Below are 10,716 nucleotides of genomic sequence, written 5' to 3' on the forward strand. Positions count from 1 at the left end.
GTTGTGGCGGCAACTTGACCAACTGGGGGAGGAGGAGGGCAGGAATAACACCTCCTGCAGAAGATGCAAATTGTAGCTTTACATTTTTATCTTGACAGTGCAGAGTAGAAACAGATAGGAAAGACAAAGGTCCCGGGATAGAATCAAACACACAACATCATGAGTACATGGTATGTGCCATGGCTGTAGTATTTGAGTATATTTGAAATTTTCAAAGATATGCTTTTCTCCACCTGGTCCGCCTTAGTTTATTTTCTCACCAACACTACAAACAATTTCAGGGATTACACCTTGGTATACTGGTCCTGTAACTTCTATGTATTGATTAGTTGGATGTTGAAGGGTAGTATAGGGCTCCTGCATATAGATCTAGATCTCTGTTGATCCTTAACTCAACAATTCCTGAAGCATTATTTCAACATTTGGAAAGACATGTACACTGTTTATTGCCTTTTTAATCTCAGTCTGGAATAGGATTCGATTTGCTCTGGACTCGGTCTTTACTTGGTTTCGACTAAGGTGGTCTGGACTACAGTTCTGGTATGTGCCTTGGCCAAGTGAGCCACCAGGACGCCCATTAACAAGGCAATGCTGGTTATTATATTAGCCTAATAACATTTAAGAGACTATAATAAATCATGTCTTAGAAATTAATTTACTGTTGCGGCTAGTCCATAAACTGTGGTACTCTGGATGTATTTTCCAGTCATGGACCTGTTGGCAACCAGTAAATAAATCCTCTGTGTAATAGCCAGTGTAAACCTTTTTTAAAATGGATTCATCCCTACAGGGTCGTTCTACAGAAATAGCTCGTTTTGTCTGTAGTGACTAACAACTGAATTTAGCTACACTGAGCAGTCTAGTCAGCGATCAAATGCCTTAACACACAGAGCCTCCCTATGATGTCACCTTTACCTGGGTGGTGGGGTGTGGACAAAATATTGGAAACACCACTTGAAAAAGACTATTGTCAGGGTGTGTCAGTTAAGAAAGAGCTCTGACAATCGTCACTTTAATATATGAGTTTCCAAAGCAGCATGAGGCATCTAACAGAGTTCACAGAGGACAAATAGTCATAGAGCACCAGTCATAATTTAATTTAGTAAGGGGAACAGTGTGGAAAATCATCATCAACAGTCAAACACACAAACTGCATCAGCAAAGAGGAACAGTGGAGGAAATTGGAAGGTCACTGACAGGAACAGACAACACTTTACAGGATAGTTGGTAAACACCACAAATCTACAGACTCAAACATTATCACAGAATTGAACCAACACCTCTGTGACTCAGTCTCAACAGCAACAGCACAGTTCAGGACTTGATGACAGCATCCAAGGAGGACTGAAGCTAATGTTCCCATATTCCAAGATGATCCACACTGCTGGTTTCATGAACAGCAGGGTGAAGTCAAACTCCTTCCACGGCCTCCCCAGTCAGCAGATCTACACATAATTGAAACTTTATGGGAAGTGGATTTCCACCTTCTTCATCCCTCAAAGACTTGGAGGCTTTCCCTCTTGAAGAAAGGTCCAATAGTCCAGTACACAGTTCAGGATGCAGGATGACAGCAGGACCAGGAGGACTGAAGCTGTTCTACTCCTTCGTAGACATACTTGATATTCACATATTGCTAGCTGTTTCTGTTATTTTCTCACTCCTTGTAGGTATTCATGACAACCTGAATGTTTCTTCTTGTTATAAAGTTATTATTATAAAGGCTTAGAAATCAACTTGATCCTCTACAATAGACAGGCCAACACAATGCAACGTGTGAGTCTTACACCAATGCTCTTGTGGTATTTGAGTCCTGGTCATAGAAAGTGTCCTCTCTTAGAGCAGAATAGCCATTTTTTTTTGTATAAAAGATGTTTGTTGGTGCCAAGCCCATATAATCCGGTATCTGTGCCTCTCTTGTGCTGCTGTGAAGGCTGGTAAAGACGTGGAGGTTGAGGGGTGTTAGGGGGGTTTTTGGCCCACAAAAGCCTCCTTTGTCTCCATGAACAGAGAGGTAAAATGAGCCTGCGGCAGTCACCCTGACAGGGGTGAACATGGCATTGTGTAAATCCCCCACCCCACCCCAAACCCCCCTCTGCCCCCACACACACTCACACACATGCACACACACACACACCCTTCCCCTCACTCCATCTGTGCCCAGAGAGGGTGGCATTGTACACAACTGCAGGGCATAAACGGTAGGTGTGTGTGAATTGGCTACGTGTGTGTGTGTGTGTGTGTGTGTGTGGAGGCAGCAGGACATGGCATGGCAGGTGGTGGCCAGTAGATTGGACAGAGGAGAAACAGGGTTTTAGTGTTTAGGCTTAACTACCTCCTCCTGTCCAAACTGCTCTCATTCAAAATTCAATTCAAATCAGCTTAAACATGTAGCTTCATTATGGCCGGGGTGAATTCAGTTCCGATGACACGTTCTAATGCTGGCAAACACACACACACACACACAAACACAACTGCTCGTGTTACAGTGGCGATTAACACTAAAAAGGCCAAGCTGCAGTTAACTGATGGCTGAAATTGAAATATCTCAGCTTTCAAATGTTCCTCCATGACTTTTCCTGGACCCAATTTCTGTACAAGCCAGTGGTGTTAGATTTTCAAAATCACAGGAGTTACAATTTACTCCTTGGCCATGTAAACATAGGTGTAGACATATTTTTTCATTCCTGTCATGGTCAGTCGATCGGTAAAATTTTTGCGACAGCTCCAATTCTGAAAATGTTCAGGGTATCAAACTGTCAACATGTTCTCATACAATGTTCATGATATCTTTATGCACCATTGATTTGTACTATACCTACACATTGATTTGTACTACACATACACATTGATTCGTACTATACCTACACATTGATTCGTACTATACCTACAAATTGATTTGTACTACACCTATTTGATTCATACTATACCTACACATTGATTCATACTATACCTACACATTGGCAAGCCACGTAACTTATCACTGTGCTCAAACAACTTTGGTTAAGGTTAGGCAACTAAAACAACTATGGTTAAGGCTAGGTTTAAGGTTAGGGTTAGGTTTAGGCAACTAAAAGTTTAGTTAGGGTAAGGTTTTGGTCATGGCCAAATGAGAAAATCCTTCGTTAAAACTTAAAACTTCACTCCCAGTAGAAACCTTCATGTCATGAGTTGGGAATTGATCCCAGGTCGTCAGATTTGAAGGTAAATGTATCCACCCATCAATTTTGGTGCTCTTAAACAAATACTATACTTGATGATGGACACACACAAGCACACACACACACACACACACACACACACACCTGAACACATTCAAATCCTATGCACATTAACACACACGTGTACACACACACACACACACACTCTGAATCTCCACCTGTCACTCAGCCATTCCTCGATAGGCAACTGGCTGTCAATCAGACAGTCTGCTGGTGTCAAACAACCATCTCGCAGGGAATGAAGGAGGCGGGGCCGACCAGATGGAGCTGTCACTCAATTTGGCTTGTGAAAAGAAAAGCAGCGGTGTGATGCATTTTAGTTTAACTTGTGTATGTGTATGTGTGTGTGAACGTCTCTGACTATTTAAACTCTAACCTGCCAGACATGCAAACACACTGAGCGGTGGTTGAAGTTAGAACGTCTGTCTGCTCGCTGTCAGATTTCTTTTATTTTTTCTCTTTGCTCTTTTTTCTCTTTTCTTTCTCATCGTTCATTTTCTCGGTCATTCTCCTCCACTCTTTCTCCTTCTCCATTCTCTTTCTTCTCCACACACCACCATACAGTCTGTGAAAAAGACTGTATAATCTAAACTTGACGTGATGTAAATTAGACTATTATTGCCGGATTAGATAGTATAAAGGTGACTGGACCATAGACCCTCTAACTGGTGTGCACATTTAAACACAAGGATCCAAGAGCCATTTAACCATTTATTGAGTGAGGGGAATGGATGAATGGATGATTTTTATTATTAATGCATCCACCAAGGTTAAGAAGGAATCTTTCAAGCCTTCATCAGGATCAGGTTTCAGCTTTATCTCACTGTAGTGTTCTCATGCAGTCTGTTGAAACTCTGACTAAACACCAAGTTAAACCGTAGCCAATGAAGACAGAGTCGTAGTAAGATTGACCATTTACTGTCACACTTCCTCATTAACATGCTGGTGAAAACTGTAAATAAAAACAATACAAAAATATTCAGTGTCTGTGTTCTTAACTAAACATTACATTGTACATAGCTGTAAATATGAATATACATTGTTGTCTTGCACTGTAGGTAGCAGTTACCATGGCTACTGGCATTGCTGTTAGCTTGCACATAATTGTAAATAAAACCGTTTTTAAATAACTTATCAAACGTCATTTTTAACGAAATCATTACTAGTATATGATCTTTAACATGTCTAATGTCAAATAAATCAACTTACGGCATTGCCTCTATGATGCTTTCAGAGCATGCCCTACATGTCTGTCTCATTTTTCTGCAGAACCAAGGAAACTATAAAAGAAGGAAGGGTCATTACGTCATGTGACAGCATTCGAATTTTGCATTGGTGCCAGACTTTGGTGCCACTTCTATTGAAGTTAATGGGGCGGGCATGGCAAGTCCCACTATAACCCATCATATCTGTGTTGTTTCACCTTTGACTGAAAAATGCTTCCACAAAATAAAAAAAAACACATTACGTGATGTTGACTGATGTTTTTTATCTAAATGTGTGCGTTCGTTTTCCTTGTTATTGGTCTCCAAACAGATCATGGCTCTGTCCAGCAGCTGCATATAGCTCAACTCAAGCCCCTGTTTGGTCCAAGATAGCTACATCATGATACATGACCAAATGGGGCAGGTCCGACCTATTATCGCTGACCAGACTGCAATTATAACCAGATCAATTTATTAATGGCTCTGATTATAACTGGCTGGACTCAATGATATGGCCTGTCAGAGTTAGGTAAATATCCTTAAGCCAAACTAGGACTTGACCGTATGCTACAATGCCTTGCAGTTTGCCTCAGTGATTTACATTCGTACTAGTCATCTAGCCTATATTATTAGCTAGCACACACATAAGTCATGATGACAACGATTAAGCTAGAAAGGTTGTAACATTTGCTATCACTCACCAACACCGCAGCTCCCTGACTGAAAAAATAATGCACGTTCTTCAAACCCTGTCTGTTTCTTTTACACCTTCACGAGGATTATTTCTTACTAACGTTAACGGTTTTTAACGGTTTAAAAACCGGACGTCTCAACAGAGGAGATGGCGATCCCATTCACCTCAACGTCGGCCAAACTGAAAGTTTTCACACTTGGCACCAATGTGCGTTCACGCGCTACACAGTGACGTAATGACCCTTCCTTCTTTTATAGTTTCCTTGTGCAGAACCAGGAAGAGCTAAACAGGAAGTGACTAAACAGGAAGTGACGTCGTGGCATTACACGAATGGACAACTAATATACATTTTACAAATGAGTTTGTTAAACAGTAAAGTAGTTATTCACTTCTCATTTTCAACTAGAAATAGGTACCGACAAATTATTTAAAGAAGAAATTTGAGAAAGTTAAACAAATGACTTAAAGGCAACACACTCATCAAGTATATCAAACAACTCCAAAACAATACATCATGATTTGTGTCGCTGCATGGTCTTAGACAAAGGATTTGTACAAACAAATTACTGGTGTTGCATCATGGTCTCAGACAAAGGATTTGAACAGAACACACCCAACTTGATTCCTCTTCTGTACTCTCTGGTTTGGCTCTTGGATCCATATCCAGTCTAGAAGTTCGATCCGGCTCGAAGGACCATGAAAAAGACTGTATAATCTAAACTTGACGTGATGTAAATTAGACTATTATTGCCGGATTAGATAGTATAAAGGGTGATTGGACCATAGAGCCTCTAACTGGTGTGCACATTTAAACACAAGGACCCAAGAGCCATTTAACCATTTATTGAGTGAGGGGAATGGATGAATGGATGATTTTTATTATTAATGCATCCACTAAGGTTAAGAAGGAATCTTTCAAGCCTTCATCAGGATCAGGTTTCAGCTTTGTCTCATAGGTAAGTATATCAAACAACTCCAAAACAATACATCATGATTGGTATCGCTGCATGGTCTTAGACAAAGGATTTGTACAAACAAATTACTGGTGTTGCATCATGGTCTCAGACAAAGGATTTGAACAGAACACACCCAGCTCTTATATAACCTCCCCTTCTCTAAACTCCTCCCCTGTGCACTGACAGGTGAATCTCTCCACCCACTCCTGGTCTCACAGAATTGACATTCAAGCTTGAGATTTTTGAACAGTCTGATTTTTTTTCCACTTTCTTGCATTTTCCTCTCCCTCTGTCCTTCAGTAGGTACTCTTCTGCACCTTTCTTACCCATCCATCCAAACACACACACACACACACACATGCACACACTCACACACACGCTGTATACACATGCAAAATGCCAAGACGTCATCCTGGAGGATATATTAGCAAGGCGAGCGAGAGACATGCCCACACACACACACACACACACACACACACACACACTGTCTCTTGCTGTGTCTTTGTCTCAGAGCTGCAGACTACAAGCTACAGCAGTCATCAGTGGAAAGGTCAGGCCTTCAGTCTGTCAGGAGAGAGGGACTGGCCTAATTTGATTCTTCCTCTCAGACTCTCAGGGATACATATTCATTATAAACTCTTGTCCTTACTGGGCCACTGAGACAGAGCGAGAGAGAGAGCAAGAGAGAGAGAGAGAGAGAGAGAGATGCAGATATACTTAGCAGAAAACCAGAGCTCCTCTACAATGACCAGAATAGCTTCATGCAGTCAGAAGTGGATCATTCATCTCAAGGACAACTTGGTAGAGGGGTAGCATCTAAGTGAATATGGTTGTTGCATCACCTTCCTTTCTTGTACGTTTATTCATAATTTTCCCAGGATTGTTGTTAAAGGGGGAGGGGGTAGCCTCAAGAGGGGTATTTTCGATTATTATTAATATAATTAAAAATTGAAACGTGTAGTTCTTAACTAGTGTTGGGGGTAACAGAGTAGCTCAATTTATGTAATCTTATCAAACTTGTATTTTGTTACTTTTCTTTTCTTTTCAAATGCTAAAATGTGTAGCTTGTGCAAATTAAAAATAAAAAAAATAAAAATGATTGCACTACCTGACACTGAATGTGTGGCGGAGGCTTGTAGGCTATGACTAGCTTTCAGAATGGACACAACAGTAAACTTCACCACTTGGAAATATTTGCATTACTTTGAACTGATTGAAGAAAAGGAAAAGATCATTATTGTTAACTGTTAGCTTACCTATCACTATCACAGAGAAGATTTGAATTGAAAGCATTTGCCAATGTGTTGTGAGCACCATCATGAGACCAGACATGATCAATAAAAGGTCCCATACGGTGTAAAACAGGACTCCCCTTGCCTCTGTGATTATAAAGGAGTTGGATGTGCTATCTAAACATGGTGAAAGTATCAAAACGCACGGCCGCCAACTAAACACACACAATCCATATTAGAAAAGCGAGCCTCTAAACGAGCTGTTTGGACTTCCGTAACTTTGTGGCGTCAAAGGTTCGCTCATTATCATTTTTGTGAGAAATAATAGACTAACAAAGTGTTTTTTTCAAAGCAGTTGTCATTGTTTATTACTGGAGAGTTTTCCAAACCTGTCTGCTGCCTGCTCTGCCGTGGTGTCTCACGTTTCACTCTTGAAACGGTTAGCCAATCAGAACAGAGGGTCGTTAATATTAATGAGCCTTAAAGGCACAGCAACAGAAACAGCCTGTTCTTGGTAAGGCTCAGAGAGATGCTGGAAAATGAACGTGTAAAAATGGATTGAGAATGTTTTTAGTACATGGCACCACACAAACTTTGAATGGACCTCAAGACATAAAATAACACCCGGGAATAAGTGTAGAATATGGGACCTTTAAGGCTGTCTCTGTGATCTTACGAGTTTACCGTATATCAGTGATATCCCAATGAAAGCTACCTTGCCTTTCAGAGGTTCATGTTTTCCTTAGATAACAGTAGATTGTGTACTCAGAGATGATTTCTATACAATAAGAGTGAGGACATCACCAGAAAGGCATGTTTAAAAGTAAAGTAATTTTCCACAACACTGTTCCTAACTGGGAAAATCAGTCATTTTTACAAGCCATTACATTACAGATTGTTTCATAGATACCAGGCTGAGAAAGTAAAAAATACGCCTCTTTAAAGTGGTAATCCAGAAGATCCTTGTTTTCCTTGCAGCAGTCTGTACAGGCCTACAGTGATACAGTATATTGTAGTGTGCTGTCTGTCTTATCTTTTGCCGTCTCGCTTGCCTCCTCTTATTTCTCTCCTCCTCTTCTCTCTTTCTCTGCCTCCTTTTCTCTTGTTCCGTTCAGATTGTGCAAAAGATAAACAGAGAGACACAGTTGTCAATGAATACATAAAACTTGAAATATATATGATATACAGTACATACAAAGTTATAATAAATAAACATAAACAAATCCAATCCTAATCCAAAGAGTTCATCAAATCAAAGAATCAAAGGTTATGTTTCTAACCCTAACCCTACATTTCACTAACTCACAATATTATTACAACCTAACAGTAAGCTACTTTGGTTTGTTTGTTAGGTATGGAAACGTAACTTTAAGCATAACTTATTTTAAGCAGCAAATTATTATTATTAGGAAGTTGATATTTTCAATGCCACATCATACTGTAGTAATAAAAAGTCTAGTATGCATTAGTAAAATATACAGAGGCACAAATTCAAAATCTAATTTTTAAACATTTTCTCACATTTAAGGGAAACAATGTCTGTTGAAAATAATATAGACATTTCATGTGAAGGGAATTGTTTTTTGCATTTAATGTTCAGCAGCCCACATAAATAGAGCTGAATGGAAGGATGAGACTGACAAGACTGGACTTGAGTAACTAACTGACTAACCAGCTGGCAGACTGGAGAGAAATAGTGACATTTTGTTTACAGTGATCCAATATTACATTGACTCTAGCAAGCTCAACGTCTTTAAAAAAAAACAGTTTTTAGCTGTAGTTTAGGCATCTAACCACTTCAATTGTTCTGAAAAAGGCTGACATGGAGCTGCGCTAGCTAACTCACTGTGTGTTATGTGGACATACAAATTTCACTACTGTCTGACATGAGGGTGAGTAACTAATGACAAGATTTTCATTTTATTATTATTCCTATTCCTTTAGAGCACTAGGCAACTTTGCATGGTCACTGCTCTTTTGTATTTTATTTACTCTTAAGTTTTGATTCTTCATTTCCTGTGTGGAGAAGATTTATATGGAAGCTCATTCCTGTCACTCAATAAAATAAAAAACGACTAAATTGTGACTTTTTTTCTCACAATTCTGACTTTATATCTCACAATTCTGACTTTTTTTCTCACAATTCTGACTTTTTTTCTCACAATTCTGACTTTTTATCTCAGAATTCTGACTTTATATCTCGGAATTCTGACTTTTTTTCTTACAATTCGAACTTTTTTTCTCACAATTCTGACTTTATCTCACAATTCTGACTTCTTTTTTTTCACAATTCTGAGTTTATATCTTGGAATTCTGACTTTTTTTTTATCTTAAAAAAAAAAAAAAAACAGAAAATAAACTTTTTTTTTTCACGAGAAAAAAGATATATATATCTGAGATATAAAGTCAGAATTCCAAGAAATAAAGTCAGAATTGTGAGATAAAAAGTCTGAATTCTGAGGAAAAAACTCACAATTTAGTCGTTTTTTATTTTATTGAGTGGCGGGAATGGGCTTCCATAGCTTCCCCATCAGTGTCCTTACCAACACCAGAATTTAATTTGGACAAATAGGTTGAATCGCCATTGTCTCAATTAGCGGGGATGGGATATTCTTCTCTGTTGCAGCCCCACTTTGTGATTAAGGCTGCTGGATTTTTACATAAAAATCTGGACTAGTGCAGCTTTAATCAGGTGCGATGTAGAAGCAAGAAGTTTTCACACTGAGAGCTGAAGGTGTATGAATTTATTAACACCGATACATGTGTGGCATTTGGAGCTCACCTCAGAACTTTCCCACCCTCACACAAACACACACATGCGTGCACACACCAGCCCCTACTGGTATGGATGACCTTTGACCCCGGTCGCTGCTATGCATGTCTGATCTTGGGTGTAGCACTGTGGGAGAGTTCAGTTTGTGTGCATTTGTCTGTGGGTGTCTATGTGTGTGTGTGTGTGTGTGTGTGTGTGTGTGTGTGTGCGTGCGCTGAGAGTGTCCTATAGGCTTGGTTAGAGGGGAGACTATTGTATTGAAGTGTGCCACTGTGGTATTTATGGTAGCAATTCACCAGCAGGGAAAAGACCTGCAGGGTTCAGATAATAGAGAGGTCTAATGAAGACAAAACCCTGCAGGAGAAAAAGAAGAAAGAAAGAAAGAAAGAAAGAAAGAAAGAAGACCACCATTACAGTAATAAATCCTAACAAACTGTTTCTTACCACACCTCAGGGAAGTTGTTAAAAGCACAGAAAGGTTTCAGTTTAAAATGATTTTGGAAAGTAAAGTGGGAGTGATTTTTGACAGGCATAAAGCACAGCAGAATGTCTTGGAAAAGTAGTTTCTAGTAAAAAGAAGGTCTTGCTTCAGAGAGAGGCCTCTCTGTGTAAATCACCAGTACAAGCTCATGAAAACA

The sequence above is a fragment of the Centroberyx gerrardi genome, chromosome 6 (assembly GCF_048128805.1).
Source record: "Centroberyx gerrardi isolate f3 chromosome 6, fCenGer3.hap1.cur.20231027, whole genome shotgun sequence".
Classification (NCBI taxonomy): Eukaryota; Metazoa; Chordata; class Actinopteri; order Beryciformes; family Berycidae; genus Centroberyx; species Centroberyx gerrardi.